Raw genomic sequence first — 13,836 nt, forward strand, 5'->3', positions numbered from 1 at the left:
AGTCTCTCTTGTCTCCCTCACAGATGGTGACATTTTTAGATTTTGTGATAGACTTCAAGTCCTCTACTCTAAGTGTGCCATCAAGGAAGGTGGCGAAAATTCGGCATGAGTTGAGACGCACTCTGTCCAAACCACAAGTGACTCTCAGGCAGGTAGCTCGAGTGGGGGGCCTCCTCTCTTCATCGATTCAGGCCATTTTTCCAGGTCCCTTGCACTACCGGGCCCTTCAGCGTCTAAAAGCTCCCCACTTATGCAAAGGTCATTCCTATTCCCACAAGGTGTCACTGTCCAAGGAAGGTCGAGAAGAACTCCATTGGTGGCTTTGCCACATGGAGGCCTGGAATGGCTGAGCAATCTTCGGGTCAGCACCAGATTTAGTTATAGAGTCGAATGCCAGCAGGATGGGGTGGGGGGCCAGATGCTGCACTATTTCCCGAGGAGGCTTGTGGTCTCAAGAAGAGCGACGCTTAAACATAAATTGCCTAGAACTTCTAGCAGGTTCGTTCACAGTCCGTTGCTGGACAAAAGATTATATTCAGTCATGTGTCCTCCTGAAAATGGACTACATTTCTGTGGTCCGTTACATCAGTCATTTAGGGGGCACATGATCCAAAGCCCTCTCTGACCTAGCGGACATTTTTTGGCAATACTGCCTGGACCATTAGGTCTCGGTCACGGCGGAATATTTGCCGGGTCGCGAGAATCGAGAAGCGGATTTTCAATCCCGCAACTTCAGGCATTCCAGCCTTTGGACGCTAGATCCAGAAGTGTTTGCAACTCTGAGCTCTCAGTGGGGTCCTTTCTCGAAAGATCTATTTGCCTCGAGATTGGACCACCAACTCACTCGCTTCTTCAGCTGGAGACCAGACCCTGTAGTGGTAGCCACGGATGCGTTTCTCCAAGACTGGAGTCTGGAGAAAGGATATGCCTTTCCCCCCTTCGCGATGATCACAAGGGTGACGGCACAAGTCAGGAGACAAAAGGCGGAAGTGGTTCTGGTCACCCCACTTTGGGTGTCACAAGTTTGGTTTCCAGTTCTTCTGGAACTTTCTTGGGATTCTCCAATCCTACCCCCCCAAGTTTCAGACTCTCTTCAAGAGTCCAGACCAAGTTCCTCATCCTCTGACTCAAGAGAATTCATTGGGGCTCATGGCATGGCGGATTATTGGAAACGTTGGGAAGTCTCAGGACTTTCGGAGACAGTTGAGATCTTCATGTCCAAGGCATGGGCAGATAGTATGGTCAAGAGATACAAATCCGCCTGGGGCAGATGGTCCGGTTGGTGTATGCAAAGGGACCTCAATTCCTTGGACGCGGATGTAGTCCCCATCCTTAATTTCCTGACTCATATGGCACATAAAGATTTACCCTACAGATCAATGAACACCTTCCGGTCGGCCATCTCAGCCGGTCAAGCCACGATCAATGACACAGTGGTGGGAGAACACCCTTTAATATGCAGGTTACTACGAGGTATCAGACTCTCTCTTCCTTCAGAACCTCGATACTCGGCTCTTTGGGAAGTCAACCGGGTCCTTAATCTAGTTCTATCCTGGCAACGTAACCGGTTTCTGTCTAGAAATGAGTTGTCAGCCAAACTGGTTATGTTACTATGCCTTATATCTTGCCCCCGTGTTTCTGACGTAAGAGCAATAGATATCACAGGCAGAATTTTTCCCCAACCAGGGTAACTTTTACTGTACACAGGAGGACAAAGTGTCATACAAGAGTTATTTCCTACCCGTAATTCCCAGATTCTCCAAAGCTGTGCGTGGTGCGATGCTTGAAAGCATACGTGGAGATGACTGAGGAGTTTCGTCCCCCGGAGAACAGCTGCTCATTGCTCTTCGTAAGACTTTTAAGGCAGTCTCCTCTCCCAATATAGCTAGGTGGGTTAGATGGGTGATGCAGGAAGCCAGTATTGATCTTCAGATTTTTGGTGCACACTCAGCCAGAGATGCTATAGCTTCTAAAGCATTTGGCTTAGGCGCCCATTTAGAGGATATCCTAAACGCTGTAGACTGGTCTTTAGACTCAGCCTTTAAAAGGTTCTATTTCAAGCCAGTACTTAACATGGCTTATCTCGTAGTCAAAAAGCTTTACACTAGAATAATCCTCGCCTCAAGTCCTGACATAGAATGAAAAATGTCCTAGCTTTCGTAACAGAAAGTTTCAATTCTGTTAAGGACTCAGAGGCGAGGATTATCCCACCCTAGGGATCCCTTCAAGGAGATCACCCTCCCCTAATTGGAGTAAGTAATTCTCGCATTTATTCATATATAGGAATTATCTTTGAATACAGTTTGGTGATTTATTTCTTCCCACAGGCGTTAGTAGTTGAAGACCTTAGTGATAACAATCTTCCTTGTCTTGCAGGATCTGATGCTAATAAACAGGATGCATTATGGTGATCCTTTGGCTGACTCCGCGCTTCGAAAGAGGACAAGGGGCCACTGAAAAGGGACTATGTTGGACTTCCTATGTGTTGATTGGACAATGACTTTGTTCCTATTGGTTGTTTTTGAACTACAGGTTTCCCGATGTGTCATGGGAAAAGTAGTTTCTTGTTTGAAGTTATATGGCTGCTGTTAAAATAAAGGTGAAGAAAGAAGGCATAATCCTCGCCTCAGAGTCCTTAATAGAATTTAAACTTTCTGTTACGAAAGCTAGGACATTTTTATTGTTATGATTAGAGACATAGTTCTTATATACATTGTTTGTGCAATGTGTTTATCATTTTTATTAATTGCATCTTTTATGGTTATACGTTTGTATACCCGATAAAGATCATTTGAACCTGGCAGATATCGTACTAGTGACCCTGGTCTGGAAGTTGCCAGTCTGGTATGCAGTTTTTCTGGAACTTTCTTGGGATTTTTCAATCCTTCTACCCCGGTTTTCAAATCTCCTCAGGGACCCGGAGGGAAATCCCCATTATCTAGTGTTGAAGCGGTCTCTGTCTCTTATGGCATGGAGGATTACAGGGAACAATGGAAAGTCCCAGGCCTTTCGAGACAGGCTGCGTCACTCCTTTCCAAGGCATGGCAGACAGCGTTATTGGTTTGCATGGGCTAGATGACTGGGTTGTGTCATCAGAGACATCTGGATCCCGCGGGGACAGACATTTTGAATTTCCTTGCTTCTCTGGCATCGGATGGGCTGGCATATAGATCCTTCAACACCTTCAGATCGGCGATCTCAGTAGGTCACTCACTGATAGGTAGTCATCTGGTGGGAACACCCTTTGGTGCATAAGCTTTTGCGAGGCATTCGCCTTTCTCTCCCTAAGGAGCTCAGGTACACTGTTATGAGATGTCAACAAAGTCCTTAACCTGTTCTTATCTTGGCAGTCCAATAAATACCTTTCTCAGAAAGAGATGTTGGCTAAGCTAGCCATTTTCCTGCTGGTTTGCGTCAGACGTCAGAGCACTGGACATAATGAGTAGAGTATTCACCACATAATGGGTTACTTTCCACAATTAAAGACATACGAAATGCAATCCTCGATTGGTAGTCTCCCAAAGTTACGTGTTGTGAAATGTATAAAGAGATAAAAAACTATGATGGCAGATCTCCACCCTCATGGAGAATGGCAATTGTTAATTGCCCTAGGGAACCCGTTCAAAGTGGTCTCTTCTCCTACCATCGCCAGATGGGTTAGTTTGGCCATGCAGGAAGTAGGCATTGATACCCCAGTGTTTGGAGCCCACTCGGCCAGAGGGGCTATGGCTTTAAAGGCGTTCACCCTTGGGGCCCGCCTGGAAGCTATCCTTAATGCAGCAGACTGGTCTTTTGATTTGACTATTAAGAAGTTTTACTTCAAACCAATCCCTAGTATTGCTTTGCTGACTGTGGGTAAGCTTTGAACCAGCGTAAATCGACATAGAGTGAAAAATGTCCTAGCTTTTGTAACGGAAAGTTTCAATTCTAGTAAGGACACGGAGGCAAGGATTAACCCACCCGTCATGTATTTCTCCCTTCCCTACAATCAGGGAGTGGATATACCTGAACTTATTTGGAATAGGTTCAATGTGCTGGGTTGTTATGTAGTCCACTTGGATTTCCAGCTTCATACACCTCCGTTCATTTTCTCCTTCAGGATCTGACGGGGCGAAACAGGACTTGGGAAGTCACTATCCATCTGTATTTGCAGGAAGAAAGAGGAGGCGGCAACAGCAACATACGACTATCAAGGGGTCCTGGACTCATTTGATTGGACACTGTTTCTCTGTTGATATATTGAGTTTTTCCTAAGAGTTATGGGAAATGAAGTATTTTTTCTGTTTACCTAATGGATGCTGTTAATAAAGTGAAGAGAGAATATAGTGTAATCCTTGCCTTTGTGTCCTTAATAGAACTTCCTGTTCTAAAAGCAAGCTAGGAAGTTTTCATTCCACTCTCTGACAACAGCCAAATAAAAAGCCCTCTGGCCACAAGTGGTAGTCTGGACTTTAGGCATGTCAAGCAAATATCTGAAACTAGAGCGTAATGCTCGAGATGGTATCGGGATGAAAAAAATTCTGCCACAAACCAAGGAATCTGTGCATGCAGAACCATATGAAGAATGACTAGGGACTTGAAACTGATTCTATAGGCAACAAATAACAAGTGAAGCTTAAAGAGAATGGTGTGATAGGATTGTAATAATTACAGTTAGAAATTTGGGGTGCAATAGTGTTCTGAATCATTTGAAGCCTTTTCGTAAGTTTGATATGGTAGAAGTAGGTAGAAAGAGTTTGCATAGTCCAAATGGGATTGAGTAATTACAGTGTAAAGGCATTTAGAAATGAATGGCAAAATATTGTTTTACAACTTAAAGTGTCAAAAACAGGTGCTAGTCCCCTTTGCTATTTGGGATTCTACAGAGATTTGCATCTAAAGATACTCATTATATTTTCGCTGTGTTTACTGGGGCAGGGAAAATAAAGGAAAGCAGGAAACTGGTGACCCATTTATCTGTATTGTTTCTAGGGACCAATAATTTTGTCTTGGGGAGTTTAATTTCCCCAAAATTGTTGCCATTTACTAACGGACAAGATTAAGAATTAAGATTAGATTATGCATAATGGTACCACGCTTAGTGAAATTCATAGTTCTTTAGGTTACATTTTAAAAGAATCTGAGTGTCATCAGCATACATGTAGAATTGATTACCAAGGTTTGGTAATATGTAAAGTAAAGGGATCAAGTGCATATTAAACTATAAAGGGATAGTGCTGACCCTTGTAGGACCAATTCACAGGGGTTGCTGATGACTGACGAGAAGGAATAAAATAATTTTATGACAATGTGACAAAAATGAATCTACCCACTTAATTGCATTGCCATTTCTTCTTTTGTTTTTTATATTTTTCCATCTTTAGTCTGCCCTAAGGTTCTACACTGAATTTGGGGCTGGAGAAAGCTTAATTCAGTGAAAGCAAACACCTTTGTGCCTCATGAACCTGTATTGTGTTCTGGTGTAAAGAATGTATTGTTTGGTATAATGGAACACCACCCGGAACATTGTGTCTGGAGAAAGAATTGTTTAAGAGAAGCAGACTTAAAGGACCAACATGTTGTTACTGTGTTCATGTACGAAGAAAACGCTGTTCAAGGAGCAGGAACGACTGTCTCATAAGGGACTGCCGACCATTCTCAACATAGTGCTACAAGTGCCATGTGCTCAGAGAGAAACTCTTTTAGGTGCACAATTCTGCTTTGTGTATACAAGGGGGACATTATTATTCATCTTCAATGACAATCACAATTACCAATCAATAATCCAACAAACAGTAAGCAGAAAACATTAATACAAAAATCACTGTGCCTGCCCCAAAGAAAGCAGAAATTGGCAGATGTAGTTAGGCATGTATGACAGATAATAGAACCATTTTACTGCAGATACTGAGACACTGATTATTTTGGAATATGTCTGTGATTTCTAGCAAATTTAGTTTTGTTACATTTATTTGTTGTTAGCAGTCAAGTAAAAGATGTAAATGCATAGTAGGAAGCCGCCTTGGGTCTAAAAATTGATATATTCAAAGTACTTTAGTAGTACTTTTGTACCAATAACGTTATACTTACTGTACTACAATGGGGAACACTGTGTGGATCAGAGCGACTTCATCCTTCATTGAGACACAAGAGCATAGTGGGTTTTACCAGAAAAACTGAGGAATTAGGCACACTAATACAAAAAGAGACATGCAAACATAGATGCGATACCCATGTCAACACCAAGCTCAACAAACTTTGTAGACATTAGTTGGTATTAACATCCAAGGTGTGTCAAGGATGATTGTCCATTTTTGTCAAACTTATGTAGAATTTAAAAAATCATACCTCTTAAATCTTTCTTTTCTAGAGAAAAAGTAATAATCCAAGATTTAGAAATGTGTAGTTTTCAGGTATGTCTTCATAGCAATGTAGCATACATTCCTGTAAATATGTTCCAGCAGCAAACTAGTGCAGTTCACCTTTTTTTTACAGGCTCTCCATTTGAACTTTCTAATACTGAAAGCTACAAGGATAAAAATAAAAATAAGTCTCATAACATAACAGAAATTAAGAGGATGTTCATATGTTTCATTAACATTTCAAGATTCTCAAATTACTTATATTCTTCACATTAAAAAGTCGGAAGCCATGCAGTCTGATGCTGCTTGACAAAAATCCAAAACATTTTTGGCTTTTTGTCATCAATGAATGTTCTGAACAATAGGAATTATCCTGGATTAGACTATGATTCATTACATCACAAAGCTATTTGATAGCATCTACAATGAATGTCTGATGTCATAATTATATCAGCCAACTATAACTGGAATGATTACAACTGTCTCTCAAGTGCATGAAATCACGTTCGGATGTAATCATTTATTATCAGCCGGATCTGATCATCTAACAAATTGTTTAAAGTCAATCCACAGTAGTGGAACATTATTTTAAGTACTCTTTATTTACTAAGCGGTGGAGATGCCCCAAAAGACAGAAGGTCCTCCCTTTAGGTGCCTACATTTAAGAGACAAAGGGCCTGATTTAGATCTTGGAGGATGAGTTACTCCGTCACAACGGTGACGAATATCCTGTCCGCTGATATTTAAATCCAATAAGATATCGTGGGATTGATATTTCGGCTGTTAGGATATCGGTCACCGTTGTGAAGGAGTAACCCGTCCGCAAAAATCGAAACCAGGCCCAAATATCTCTGATTCATTAGATTACAGAATTGTTGCTATGTTGCCCCTCTTGCTAGAATATTTGTAAGGATTCTGCATGGAGAAAGAGCACTTGGAAGAAGTCTGCGCCCTCTGCTCCACATGTTAAAAGGCGGGGGAGGGGCAACAGCGCACCTTCCACAAGCACATTGGAGTGGTTATATGACATTACAGTGCATGTTTTTGCCACACATGCCTTTAACACACATTGTTTTAAATGCATGCCTTTGCCAAGCAGGGTTTTACCATGCATGCAATTATAAATAAGGTAAGTGAAATATATATATAACCCTTACCTTTTTTAAATAAATAAATTGATTTTTTAATTTTAATTGGGGGGAACCCTCAATCTGGCCTATATTAATTACCCTTACCATCCTATGGTCCTACCCACCCCATACCTGTAAAAATACCCTTACAACCCTCTGCCCCTACCCCTACCCACCTCTAAACCCTGTAAAAACTCTTACCACCCCTTGCCCCTACCCACCCTATACCATAAAAACACCCTTATCACCCCACGCTCCTACCCATCCCTAAACCTTAAAAACACCTTTACCACCCTACACCCCTATCCACCCCTAAATCCTAAAATATCAATTACCACCCAATGCCCTTCCCTAACCTTAAAATACCTTTACCAAACTATATGTGGAAATGTGCCTAAAAGTGGGCACACTGGTGCAGGGACACCCTCTTGTCCACGGGTCCAAAGACCAACAAAATAGACATCGGCACTGGAGTTGGAATAAATAACAAGTTTATTAATCACTCATGGGTGGGACCACGTCCACACAACACTCTCAAGTGCTGCAGGAGGTAGTACACTGAAATCACAAACCATCGTCCCTTTTATACCGGTTTTCTGCAATGTAAGCATGTGAACAGAAATGGAAAGAACAGTTTTAGAAATAGCTATCAGCAAACAAGGGCAGATGAAAAACCACTTGCACCCTTATGCATCAAGCCAAAATCCAGTCGGTAAAATACCGATTCCTTATTAGCTCCCGGTATTAAGTAAAAAATACCCAATCCCAATGCATCAACCCAAAAGCAGAAATCGGTATTTAAGGAATCCTTAAATAGCGATTCTTTAAATAGGGATTCCTTAAATACCGATTCCTTAAATAGCTCTTGCATTTAAGGAATCCCAAAGTGAGATTCCTTAAATGCAATGCATCAAAGTTAAAAAATTAGCGATTTCGCTAATAAGGGGAGCAAATTACCATGAAGATGAACTGCATGGTAATTTGCAAAAACTTTGAAAAATGCACTTTTGTGCATTTTTCAAAGTGTCATGTTGCGCACACACATGCCCTTAGAGCATGTGTGTGTGCAACATATGTGCACATATCATTTTCAGGGGTGCAACAGGGTGTCCTTTTGACACCCTGGCACCCTTGAAAGTGCTCCAGCTATTAGCGATTCGGTAATACCGAATCGCTAATACAGAATGGCTTTACATTCATTCCTATGGGCCTCCAAGCCCATAGGAATGAATGGGTAGGTATTCCTTATTACCGATTCGGTATTACCGATTCGGTAATAAGGAATGTTAAGGAATCGCTATTTGAATAGCGATTCCTACATGCATAGCCTTTTGCTATTCCTTATTAGCGATTCCTTATTTTTCGCTAATAAGGAATCGCAAATGCTAATGTTGATGCATATGCCCCTCAGTCAGCAAAGTGGGAGGGGGAGCAGAAATGCTTATGGCAGCAGTAAATGGTTGACAGTTAACATCTGAGACCAGGTGCACTGGCAGCTACAAACCCCCAGCACGTACATTGCTTTAGCTGAGTCAGGAAGCCAACTAAAATAGATAACACATACAGAGTAAAAAAGACGAGCAGCAGAGGATGGAAGAATTACGAAGGAAACTAAATGGACACCACAGCCAAAATGGCTGTCGCTTATGCTAAGTAAAATGTGAGAAGTTGGCCTGGCATATGCTGTCCACTAGTTATAGGGGACACCGTGCACCAGTCCAATTTGACTCTTAAGGAGATAGGTTAAAAGACAACCTTTAAAGAAAGCTATCCTAGTGGTAGCTGTGGGGAGTAGCCTTCAGGCTAAGTCTTGAAGGAGTGTTAAGCTTATTGTTTTACCATAGATAACCTCTTGAATGACCAAATGAAAGAGTAGTCCACATAGGTATAAATATAAAATATATGTATTTATTCTAAAAATAATCCCATTAGTCTCTTTATGAGACTAGAGGTAAAGATACAATTCAAACAAGCATTGATAGTTACAATAAATAGCACTGGAATCATAGGGCCCCAGGGGGAGACCAAACCATATATTAAAAAAGTGGTATAAGAACCAAGACAATTCTAAAGACAGTGCCTAGGGCACTCAGGGTCGCTGGCCCCTTACGAAACCACCCAAGGTAGTGAGGAAGGGGACCCACGGGAGACGCGTGCAGTGGTATAAACTACTGTCGGGATCTCTATTAAACCCTATGGAGAATGTCGCGGTTTGAAATTACAAGAATCTAAACACTTCTAGCAGGAGTTCAAGTTCAGCAGCTTAGAGTTAAGCTCTTGAAGGACCCACACCCACGACAGTACCGAGGTACCACTGTTACCTGCCCCAGGGAAGCCGGGTGCATAGATCGTTTTCGATGTCGGGTCGCGATCTCGTTTTCAATGGAAAAAGGTGAAGAACTGCTGCTGGCGGGAAGCGTCGTCGATGTCATGTAGATTGAAGATGTAGATCTTGAAGGTAAGGACCTGAAAGCAGAGGGGACAGAGACTGGGTCACTAGCCAGTGACCAGGGAGCTCAGGAGAAAGAGCCCTTCAATGTCGGGTGCTTCTAGGTTGAAGATGGGTAGCTTGGATCAGCAGCCACGAGGTCCAGGAGGCTTCAAGGAAGGCCCGCTTCTGGAGGGCGACTGTCCCACGAAGGATGAAGGCCGCTGCAGTGTTAGTGTCCGGATTGGATCCACTAAGCCTTGGCAACTGCAACCCACGCAAGGATCACAAAACAGCTACGGTGCAGACCCACGTGGTCTGAGCGAGGTCTCCAGCAAGGAGACTGTAGAGCAGGCCTGGAGCAACCAGGGGAGCCCTTTAAAGTAAAGATTGACCTCCGCTAGGGCCCACCAGTCGAGAGACAAGGGACCGCGGGAGGCGGCAATTTGGAGTGCGTAAAGATGAGCCCACGGGTCGCCGGAGCTGGCTGGAGCATCGTCCTTTGGCACAAGTAATGCTGAGAGGTTGGCTCAATAACGGGCCAAAGCACAACTTCCCCACTGGTCAGGGTCGTGTGCTATGCAAGAGGTGGCCGGTGTCCTGGGGTATTGGGGATCTCGGCACCCACGGGGTCCACGGTGCTGAGCTTTGCTGTGCACACTCACTGGCCTCTGGGATGCTTGGAAACCCACCTTAGGGTAGGCAGAAGTCTTCGATGTCCGTAGGAGCAGCGGAGTTCCAACCGGGTCACTTGCAGTGTTTCAGGTGCCTGCCAAGCAGGGGGGGTAACTCCTTTACCCCAAGGGAGATTTCTTCATTCAGCTGTGCGGCAGCAAGTCGAAGGTTCAAGTCTTTGAAGTCCAAGATTAATCTGAGGCTCTGGGGACCCTGCACCCATCTTTATCCAGAGATTAGGGGAGCGTCTGAATCAGAGCCCAGCAATGAGAGTTCAGGCGGGAAAGGGTGGCTACACCCCTCTCCCCTTTGTGGGTTTTCCCACCTGGGCGGGGGACAGGATGCCCCTGAACCGGTTTGAGGCGGTGTATGCAGAAGTAGGCACTGGAGAAGCCTATGTGCAAGTCTGAAAGACATCCTATGGTGCACCCACCCAGTTCCAATCCACATAGTCTGTCTGGGGAGGTGGGAACACCTCCCTGCAACAAGATCCCTATTGTCCAGCTGCCGTGGCTGGAGTTCTGCCCAGCAACAGGCAGCCAGAGTTGTGTGGGTGGTGGGTAGCATCCATTTTGTACTACGTGTGCACTTTTAAATTGGTGTCTAAAATCTGCCGCTTTTACCATATCACCCCTCTAGCAGGGGGGAATCATGCCCTCACTCCCATGGCTGGAATGGGGGTATGATTCCACGATGTTTGACACCAAACATGACATGGTTCTGTGCAGCCACTCTCAAGTTATCACGCTATTGCGATTACTTATAATGCGGTTAAGAGTATATGGTATGGCTGCACTACAAACAACCCAGCAATAGTTTTAATGAAGGTTGCAGAGGGGCCCTACTCAGGTAGGGGTTCCCCCTCACACATATCTCAGCACCCTGCCTTGTAGGATTACCAAGGCCTGCCTTAGGGGTGACCTATGAGGATATATGTGTTGTATTTAAGTGGGATACAGGATACCTATATCCCTGTAAGGGGTGCAAGCACCACCTTACCCAGACTACAGTAGTGGTCTGGTGGTGTCAGTTTGTATGGCTGTCCCAGGGGTGGCACAATAAGTGCTGCAGCCCCTGGTAGGCCTCTGAGGGATCCATGCCCTGAGTACCTAGGGTACCATCTACAAGGGGCTGATAGGGTGTCCTCAGTATCCAATTGGTATGTACCTAGGGTACTCACATTAGTTTAGAGAGGAAGCAGATAGGCTTGGGTCCTGGATAGCACGATCCCAGCCAGACTAGTCAAAAACCATTCAAATACCAGGAAAAAAGTTGGGGGCAACCATATAGTCAGATTCCACCTTCCTACATAAAATATTACACATTTCCACCAACGACCCTTTTAGCGTAAGCTTAGACATTTTCTTATGCTTCAAAAGGGGTACGATAAATATCATGTATATCAATTATCATCATATCGCTAAATTCTCGGACTATTGCTAAACGAGAATTTACATTTCGGATATTCGTTTTAGATGGTAGACAAGTAGTACAAGTGGAAATACAGAGGGGACAAAGCATTGGCCCGCATTGGATACATAAACAACAAGAGAAGAGAATTGCAATAATTATAAATAAGGCCGACAATATTTTCAGACCCCATACAGAAAATATGTTCCAGAACCATCCAGCCCAAGTCCATGTTCCTGAGTCTTTATGTATCTCAGTAGCTATTTTATGCATTTTGGAAATAGCATCATAAACAGAAGGGGTGTGGTCAGGTATGAACACGCAGCAGCTACTACAGATAATGCGACATGCGCCACCACGATCAGCTAGAATAACGTCTAGCACTATTCTATTTTGCAAAGTCACAACTCTCGTAATTTGGAGTTCTTCTGTAATATTTCCAAGAGCCATTGCGGTCTGATTAGTCACAGCTTCTATTACAGGGGTCAAGCGTATGATCTTTCTACTATTTAAAGCCGCACCAACAAAGAAAAAGAGTCCCAAATTAAAGTCAACATATTGCTGTAATGCAGTGTCAGTTTGATCTACTTCATCATTATGTATAGTTCTTTTGAATTGGTTTAAGGAAATGTCATTAAACAGTTTTTGATCTTCATGATAAGATGCAGGTGCTAAGAACACAGGAGGAAGCAAGGACACATAGCTTATGCCAGACCATCCGAATGGTGGATGATAGTAACCTTTACTTCCACAAATGAAGTAAGTGTTGTGTGAAGATAGAAAACTGCTATTGTTTGTTCCAGTAATGTTCAATACTGTAGTACAGTCACTTTTCCCACTGGGATACTACCAAAACTGCTCACACAAAGATTTGCTCGGGCTCTAGTAACAGCGATATCAGAAGGCCCGTTACCCTTGGCCGTTCGAGTGTTGGGGAAAACATAACGTGTGGAGAAATTTCCTTTTCAATACTTCTCCATTTCCCATACAGTTCCTTTAGCTTGTGGGTCCCCTTCCTCATCGGGGTAACAAACTTTATTAAGTTTTGCCTTAAGTCCTCCTACATCCGCTAGAGTAATATTGGCAATTTCAGAGGCCCACAACAGTGCGAACTAGGCTCTACAGGAGCCATTATGTGAGAATGGCAAGGGAATGGAAGGTGTTCCTCCCTTCTTCTGATGAGCTGGCATCATTCCACATACCCAGCAGTTGGTAGTGTTCGTAGCATTATGAGTATGATGCAACATTTGTATGAAAGTGTTATTGAGATACAACATTTGGTGCTTCTTCTCATGATAGGGAAGAGTGAAATAATAATGTTAAGTGGGGACAGGAGTAGTAGCAGTCAGTAAGTTTCGAGCCCGAGCTACTTCCTCCACAACCCACATTATCGTAGCAATGATAACAGCAGTCGAAGTTAGTCCAGTAACAGACATTGGATATTTTTTACAGATTTTTTCAGCATTCGATTTCTTCTCCTCATGTATGTTCATCTCGTCGGCAAACAACAGAACAGATGGTGCCCTATGGCCCTGGGCAGGCGTTGGTTTCTTCACTAACGTTGAGACGAGTAGTCACTGAAAGTCTGCCCCCCTTTGTAGTCAGTCTTTAACCACCCAGGACAGTGGCTCAAACAGTCTCTTTTTGCAATGAAATGTCTTTCTTCCTGGATCAAAGCAGATATCTAGATGTACCAGGGATCGTGTGGTCCGGGAAGACTTCCTCAGGTCCTTCAGGTAACATAGCTCGCCCTTTCTTGACAATCAGAATGTCGCGGTGATCTTTCAGCGCAGTAGGTTCCACCAAGGCGACCGGAACTTTCTTGCAGTGTGTAACATGCAGCCAGTTCTTC

Source organism: Triturus cristatus, chromosome 4_2 (genome assembly GCF_964204655.1).
Source record: "Triturus cristatus chromosome 4_2, aTriCri1.1, whole genome shotgun sequence".
Lineage (NCBI taxonomy): Eukaryota > Metazoa > Chordata > Amphibia > Caudata > Salamandridae > Triturus > Triturus cristatus.